Genomic DNA, 9,204 nt, shown 5'->3' on the forward strand with positions numbered 1-9,204 from the left:
CTGAGTAGAAATCCTAATTGAAGGTCTTCCAAGAATAAAAAGAAATGGAAAAAAAGGCTAAGTTTGTTAAAAATAAATATTTTTCTGCACTCCAACACTGTTGGGATTTTACATTTATAAAATATATTTTTTGATTAAATGAACTTTTGAAATGGTGAATGTGGTTGGTTATTTATGGAGAATTACATCCTTCCCTTCTATGAAGGGATGGTTTTGAGGTATGGATGGACATACCCATTGACTATTCATAAATAGACACACTTATTTATTCAAGTTTCTATATAGAGAAATACTTAAGAATTTGTTTAATCACTATAAATAAGATTAGCAAGTAGGCCAAACCACTCATGTTTTCAAGAATTCACTCAAGTTTTCAACACCTCAATCAAGTGTTCTAATTTTTTCAAATTATCAAGATGGACATTACATACTGATTTGTAGGAGAGTTTGCCAAGTTGCTTGCAAATTCTCACTGTGACTTTGTTGTATCTCGGAGGTTATATATATATTTTGATGACCCATTAACAAGTTCTTCTATGAATGAAAAAAAAGAAAATCTTAAAGAAAGATCTTTTCATGCCAAGTACCAAAATTCTAGGACTCCATTTTCCCAACAAATAGCATATTTAAAATTTCATTGTTTGGCAAAACTTTAAATCCAAAGTAATGAATATACCAGAAATATCACAAATTGGTTCGATCTGGTTGAAGTGATTTATATTTATCTAAAAAAATTAGATATGTGTACAATTTATCCTAAATTATCTTCATTTATATTCACAAACCAAACAGTTTTTATTGGACCATCGGTTTGGTCCGGTGGCGGCGAGTTATAAAGAAAGTTGGTGTGGCAATATAAACCCTAAAATGAAAAAGAACCATTTGAAGTTGATCTAATACAACCCTAGATGTTCAAAGAAATAACAGTATAACACATTAAATTCTTACACTTAAATGTAAAAAATATTCTCAATTAAAAACGATAACATGGACTTAGACACACCAAGCCTTCTTATCTCTCATATCCATTATCCAACCTTACCTCTTTTTCCCATAAGAAAACAAAGTGATATTCCTCATAAAGACAGAAAATCTGTTAGCATTTAATCACATAGACAACATTTCTTGATCTGCTTGGCTACATAGAATCAAATGGTCGTCATCAACGCCAATCAACTTGCAGGCTCTCTTAGCTTCAACAACCCAATCAGTTTGAAGCAGAACATATACCATTAAAAACAAACAACAAGCTTCAGCTGCTAATAACCCCAACCATAGACCCAAGAACCCAAACCCAAGATAGAAAGCCAACAAAATTGCCAAGGGCATCCCCAAGAGATAAAATGCACCTAAATTTATATTAGCACCTAAGCCAGGCCTAGCACATCCCCTTAGGACACCACAACCTGTTGTCTGTGGGCAATTAAAGAGCTCACAAAGGCCTATAATCGGCAAAACCATGCTTGTAAGATCGAGAATTTTCTTGTCGTCGCTAAACATCTTTCCCCATGTAGAGCTTACCATCGTTGCAAAGGCCATCGAGAGAAAACCCAACAAGATTGAAGCTGATAGAGCAACTACCATGACCTTTCTAGCCTTCCAAGGCATGTTAGCTCCTAATTCATTACTTACTCTAGTAGACACCCCAAAACTAATCGAAGAAGGCAATATATATAGGAGCGACGTAGTCTGAATTAGTATTCCCATGGCTGCAACCTTTGGTTTCGGATCCAATAGCAACCCACATATGATAATCATGAATTCATACCACCACCATTCCAAACACACCGAAAAACAACTAGGGATTGCTAGACGAAGTAACGCCCCCCAACCAGTAAGACACTCTAATGTCACCCCTTGGAACGTTCTCTTATGCACACCAAATAAACACATGTACACAATTAAAATGAAAACGAGATTATAACTCGTCCAAACCGATGCAAGCGCTGCGCCTTTTATGCCCATGTCCATTCCAATTACGAGGAAAAAATTTATGGGTATGTGAAAGATTAATGCAATTGAAGCACAAGTTGCAAGGGGTAATGTAATCCCTTGTGCCCTTAAGTATATCCTAAGTGGGTGTAGAAGGGCTTGTGCAAAGAGATCAGGAATAGAGTAAATAAGGTAGATTGAGGCCATAGATGTAACTTTAGGATCTTGACCACACCAAAGAAGTAATTTTTCCATGTTTAGCCATAAGAGAGAAAGAGGCAAACAAGAGAACAATAGAATAAGTATTGTTCTTTGTAATGTAAGACCCAAGAGACTTAACTTCTTGGCTCCAAAAGCTTGGCCACAAATTGGTTCCATTCCCATTGATAAGCCAGTTATGATAGAGTAACCTGTGATGTTGGCAAAACCAATGGAGAGTGAAGCTGCTGCGAGCTCCAATTCTCCTAGAAAACCTATAAAAAGCATGGAAATCATGGCCCTTGAATAGAGAATCAGACCTGTTAAAGCTGCGGGTCCTGATATTTTACTTATTAACTTCATCTCATCCATGATCTAGCTTCAACCAATCAACAAAAAACTACATATTAGTATGGATAGATAGATCGAGAGAGAGAGAGAGAGAGAGAGAGAGAGAGACCTCAGTCCATGGAGGTAGGAGTTGTGTTCTCTTCTTGTCTTCAATTGGGTGAAACTTTAGTGATTGAGTTCTGTTTCCATTGTTTTGGGGCATTACAAGAGAGAAGAAGAGGTGATGATGATGAACTTCTTGTGTTTCTCTTTCTTCTCTTAAAGGAGGGAGTGTTCCCTGGTCTATGTCCACAAATACTAAGAGGAAATGAATATTTTCTTCCCATAAACACACGTAGAGATCTCTTGTAGAATCCCATATAGCTGGACTTACTATAAAAAACCATATAAATAGAAAGATAAAGAAAGAAAAAAAAATCTAGAAATGGGTTTGGGAGATTTTAATCGAAAGGTCAGGAATCTCCATGGAAACTAGTGTTCATGATGTCCCAAGTCCCAAAACATCATCTAAAGATATTGACCATGAAGTAAAATATAGTAAATAAATCATTAGCAATAAAAAAAAATAAAGAAAACCCTATTTCCAAAGACTCTGATTTCATGTCCCATACCCATAAAGAAGGTGTGTTTTGACATTTTGTTAGTGTCTCTCTCTAACAGACTCACTTACATTTCAACTTTTTTCCCTTTTAAAGGTATATTAGTTTTGTGGGTTGAGATGAATCGAGCAGAAATCTAGGGTCATGCTTAGTGGATGATGGGTCTCTTGATACTTTCGGTAAGTGTTTAAATATATATAAAGTTCCTTTGGGTTTTTTTAGTGTCTCTCAAATAGGCTACAACTAACTTCCCTAGTGCTTTTTGTGGAATTTAGGATTGTAAATGGACCGGATCAGAAACAAAATCTTATCCAATAACTATGATCCAGATCATGGACTCCAATAACTCAGATTGCGAGGTTTTGGATCAACTATCTCGGGTTGGGTTAGGATGGAACAAAAAATATTGATTTTTCAAATCGGACCAGATCCGAAACAATATCGGGTCCTGACTTAAAACTGACATGTCCAATCGGCACAGGGTATCCGAACAGATCCATTGATAGCCCTAGTATGGACGGATAAGAATAGGCATCACCCTCAAAACACCCCAAAAGCTTGTGTACAATAAAGTCCATATAAGCTAAGATCTAAACCTGCCAATTAATTGACATAGGCTTGTACGTCTCTTTACTCAACAGTCACACTGATGGGATGATCATAGCCATGTGAGATTAGTTCCCTACTTCAGTTAGAGCCATGTGTGACTGACCATCGTATTAGAGCTGCCTATGAAAGTCTCTATCCATCGAATATTTTAATGGCATCTAGCTTATTATCTCTGGTCAGATTAATTCAATCTCTTTGAGACTTTTGTTGAAAAATATGAGTGAGAAGAAATGATAACGAAGCAAAATAAAAGATAAGAGGTGATTTAAGTAGAAGGGGAGATGTGGAATGGGAAGTCAAAAGACTATTATGCAATCATCTAATATTGCAGTATTGATTATACTGTGGCATCTGAATTATTTAAAAGTCTCTCGTGTTCTCTTTTTTTGTGTTATGGCATGTTTTGTATGTGAGATTTTAATTGAGATTAGAATATTGAAATGGATGCAAAAAATGCATCTACAATTTGACATCATTTATAAGAATTGAACATGAAACCATGAGAAACCATGTGTAATGGTCAGGATCTCAACCATGAAAAGAAGATATCCCAAGGAATTTACAAGGAAAAACGACTAACTCTACAAGCCATGGTTACGTTGGAGTTAGGGTTTTCAATCTAACTTTGTTGAGGGAGGCATGATCAATAGAATGGATTAAAAAAATTGAGGCAAGTCAAGGAGTTCTCACACACTCTCTCTCCTTGTCTGTCTCTTGTGGGGTCGATTTATCAATACATCAATACAATGATGCCCTAAAAAAGAATCAATAAATGATCATTGGATCCTTCTTGAAAATAAGCAAGATTGATGAATAAATAGTAAAATGGCGAAAAGTACTTGGATCTCTACCACATTGCAAAGGTTCTTCCACTCTATGGTTCTCCAAAGATAAGGGCAAGAAGGGCATTGAATCAAGAGTTTATGTGGATGTTTATGTTCTGTAGCAGGAAGTGCTTGGAAAGTTTTGCATCAGTGATTTTGAGTTCTTGTGATCCAAATAATAAGGATTCACTGAATCGGATCTCATGTCATGCCTCGACAGTTGGGGACTCGATGACTAAGCCCTCATACTTTTAAGGCTAGATCGATGGGTTAAATTTTGTGGCTGAATTCCTTGATCCAAATCGGAGAAAGTGCAAATCAAGCTTCTTTCTTGGTTTCGGGTTGGATTTGGTGGTTAGATCCCTTAATTCAGATCGAAGTTGGTTTTGCTTCAGCCCTCCATTTCTAGTACTAGAAGGAGACCAGGGAAAACAAGATGAAAATGTACATATAAAAAATGTAAGATTTGGTGCATGAATTGGAACCCTTTATTCATATTTTAAAAAGTAGTAAGACATAATTAAAAAAAGAGAATGAGGGTGAGTTGGCAATGCAACGTGCACATCAATTTTTTATGTGTATTGAAAGCCATCTTCTCAAAAGGGAGAATGGGCAGATCGTGCAAAACATCTCTCCCTGTAAAAGAAAAAGAAAAAAAAGATGGTCAAAGAGAATGGTGGCTGAGGTTGTCTGACACTGAGGATAAAAATGTATTCTGAAGGTGTTTCGAACCAGGTGCAATTAGGCTTGGCATTTGGGTTGCCAAGGCGTCTTCTCCCACCTTCGTTGTACATTTGTTGTGATGCTTTGGTGAAGGCTTGTAAAATGTTTTAAAAAATACCTCAAAGAAGGGTAGGCTAGAGGCAATTCCTTATAGAGTATGGCATGCTGTGTAAAGGATCTGGTGGGGGATTCTATAATGGGTAAAACCATATTGTTAAGGCTCTCAGTTGAGAGTGGACAATTTAAGAAAGTCATGAGATTGGTTTCGGTAGTTAGTAGGCATGACAACTCCTTAATAAAAAATGGAGAATGAATTGGCTGGTACTTTGGTTTGGAAAAGGAGGGCCAAGTTTTGTGATACTAATAGGTAATTTGTTAGAAGTTAAAAGTTTGGCAGAGTGTATCTCATATTACACATCAATTCTTGATGTGTATAGAAACCTTACAGTTTTTTAATGGTTAAAAGGTAAAAAAAAGGTGTTGGGGGTGTGGGGGCATGCACATCAATATTCAATGTGCATTGAAAATCCTTCTTGGTTGTAAAAAGTGCTACGATTGAAATAATATAGATTAAATACCCCAAGTGCAACGTTGTAATGAAGTAATAAAATCTCGAGAGTCTGATGTCAATCCATGAGGATTGTGTAAAAAGTGAACTAAAACAAGTGTGAGGTAAAAAAAATTAATCTAAACTATGAAAATGAAAAACTAAAAAGTATTAAGGCATCGGAGATCCATTCAAAAATTCAAATTTTATTCCATTCAACTTTTTCTCGATTTGTTTTGAAAAAGATTATTTCTAACCAGATGATATAACAATTAAACCCAAAAAGTTTATTTGTTAAAGTATTTTGAAAAATATAAAATTGTCACTTCTAACACATTCACATATCACAAGGATTCTTTAAGCAATTAGTGTAACATCATCCACAATGTACCAAGGAAAATTTTTAAACATTCAATGTGATGATCATAAATAAAAATTTAAAAAGATTTTATAGATATGGAATCAAATCAATTAATGTACTCACCTTAGATTAATCCAAAATATGAAATTTAATCCATCATTATTGATCGAAATAAAATTATAAATATTTGAGTTTCACCCTTAATCCTAACTAGGATTTTAGCTAACAATTTTCATAGACGAATCTATCAAAATTATTGAATAAAAAAACTTAAAAGAATAAATTAAAAAGAAAGTAAAAAAGAAAAACTAAAAGTAAGAGAGAGATTAGAGAAGAAGAATAATAATCAGAGGTTTAGACAGAATAAATAATGGTGGGCGAATAGAAAAAATGAAAACAAATAATAAAAAAGAATTGGGGATATATGAAAGGTGAAAGAATTAGACATATGGATGGAAGAGATGAATAATAGAAATAAAAAAGACATGGGAGAGATGTATGAGATCTTTTAAAATAAAACAAAATATAAAGGGGAGGTTTAATGTGGTACATAAGAGCATGTGTAGTGATTTTTCATTTTTGTAAAATTTTCTAATTTTCTTTCTTTCTTTTTTTCTTTAACCCTTCCTTTAACTTGTCTCATAATTGTTCTTCAACCTTTTTGCAAGTTTTTTTTCACTAACATTCCATCTTAAACTTTTTATTCTCATTTTGAACCTCCGACACCTACAAAAATAAAATTTTAATTATTTAAGATATATTAAGTAAATTAACATTAATTAATTACCATAAATTAGGATAAATAATATTAATTTATGCATTTATCAAAAGGTAGCAAGATATTAAAAAATGTTACGATGTTAGCCTTACACATCATTTTTTATGTAGGGGCTACATCGTTTTGACCAAGTTGAATCAAATAAGCTCGACTTGCTAAGTTAACTAGGTGAACGAGGGCTAATTGCACTCTTAATGATTAAGTCAATGCACTTTATTGAGTTGAGTGATTAAATTTATTATTCAAGAACTTAACAGAATTTAGGGACTCCACCAAGTTAAATGGTTCATTTATCACTTGACTTTTAACCCATCAAGTCAAACGGTATAAATGAGGGACTCAATTTAAACCCTGTTATTGAGGTAAAATTATTATTTTTTATATGGGGGCTCAATCCAATTACAATTAGTTAAGGACTTGGCTTGGGTGTTACCTAAAATTTTGAAAATAAAAAGCTTTGGTTCCTTTCAATGCATCAAACCTGACTTCTTTGTTGGTCAGTGCATAAGATAGGAATGGAAAGTTTTGGAAAAGGAACCAAGCCCAACCTCTTTGTTAGTCGGTGCATAAGATGGAAATGGAAAGTCTTGGTTCCTTCTAAAAAATAAAGTTTTACCTCTTTGTTGGTCGATAGATAAGATGGAAATAAAAAAAGAGCTAGAATCAACTGCTACATTAGTCGGTACAAAAGATGGAAATGGAAAGACTTGGTTCCTCCCAAGGAACCAAATCTGACTTCCAGGTTGATCGGTTTATTAGACAGAAATCTTGAATCAATTTAGGGAATCAAGCTTGACTTTCAAGAAGTCGTGCCAGACCAAGTGAAAAAATCATATTTGTGACAAACATGGAATAAGATAAGCTTGAAAGCTCAGGAATCAATACTAGTCTTCATTTGAAATCAATGATGATGCTCATTCAAAGAGGATTAGCAGGAGTTTCAATGTTCTTGAAGATAGATATTGCTATATCAATATGCACCTTCGAGAGATGGTTATTGTGGAGGACTAAAATCCACTCCCATCTAGACCATTCATATTGATAAGGTCTCAATAATGTGATTTTGGGACCATAATTTCACAAATTCTATCACATTTTAAATGTTAATCCATTTAAATAATTACAAATTTGATTATTTCTCCAAATTAAGAGAGCTAATGAGATTTTATTGCTAATTACAAATGAATAAAGTGCACGTGGAAGTTATCAAATCACGAAACAAAGTCAGTTACAATATGCGAGTAAAAAGGGAGTATCCAACAAAATCTCGAAGAATTTTGCTGTCATGTCACCGCGCCGCGGTAGGGCCCTAGTGCTCCGCGGTGATCTCGAGGAATTTTGCCTCAAGATTTATACTGAAGTTTTGAGATGCTTCGACCGTTGTAACTAACTAGTCCTCTCGAATCGAATAATCCGAAAAGTCGACCCAATAACCCGATTACGAATATTATAAATTGGAGGGTTGATTTCAAAGAAATGGGCTATGATTTTATCTCTGTTTTTCCATTTGTAATTCTCTGCAATTTTCTTTGGTTTTTTAGTTTTTTTAGAGAAAACTCTTGATTGTAGTGAGAACATCAAGAGTGATCCAATCTTTAGTATTTTTTTGAAATTCTTTTGGGAACTATTAAAGAAGGATCAAAGTGCAGCATCATCTTCTTCACCCATCTTCTCCTTTCTTTTATTAATTTTTACAACTTTAATCTTTGCGATGATCGGCTAAACTCTCATTAGTGAAGTCAAGAATGCTGGAGCAAGTTCACTCTATTAATGTTGTTTTAATTTGTTATTTATGTTTTACATGTTAAGTTTATGAATCTCTTTAGGATAAGATTATCTAACTCATACTTCCAATTCAAGCTTTGATGAGTGTTACTTAGATAAGTTCAAGAACACTCATGCTCTGTGATGAATGGAAGCATAATTCGGATAATCTCGTTTAAATCAGAGATTTTCATGGATACTCTTGGGTTACAATTAATAGTTACATCGAATCATCTTCTGATCCACGAGCAATGACTTGCTACGTGGATTGAGTCATATTTATAATGATTCAGCATTATGGATGACTTATAATGGTAGACTTGAACTCTCTAAGCCCTCTTTCACTAGTTTCAATCTCTCATTTCTATTGCTAATTTCCATTTTCTAATTTGCTACAACTCTGTTTTGTTTTTAAAACAAATCTATGTTTGTTTAACTCTGTTTTGGTTTTTAATTCGAATGAACATTTGAATCCCAATTGTCCCTGTGGAACGAATTCGACTTACCCATAGTCCATA

General features: G+C 34.3%; 1 pseudogene; it reads right to left on the reverse strand.

Moving 5' to 3' along the window:
• Window positions 1–943: 943 nt before the first annotated feature.
• LOC147404521 (protein DETOXIFICATION 48 pseudogene) lies at window positions 944–2,680 on the reverse strand (annotated as a pseudogene).
• Window positions 2,681–9,204: the final 6,524 nt, after the last annotated feature.

The sequence above is a fragment of the Akebia trifoliata genome, chromosome 4 (genome assembly GCF_017979445.1).
Source record: "Akebia trifoliata isolate Shusen 1 chromosome 4, ASM1797944v1, whole genome shotgun sequence".
NCBI lineage: Eukaryota > Viridiplantae > Streptophyta > Magnoliopsida > Ranunculales > Lardizabalaceae > Akebia > Akebia trifoliata.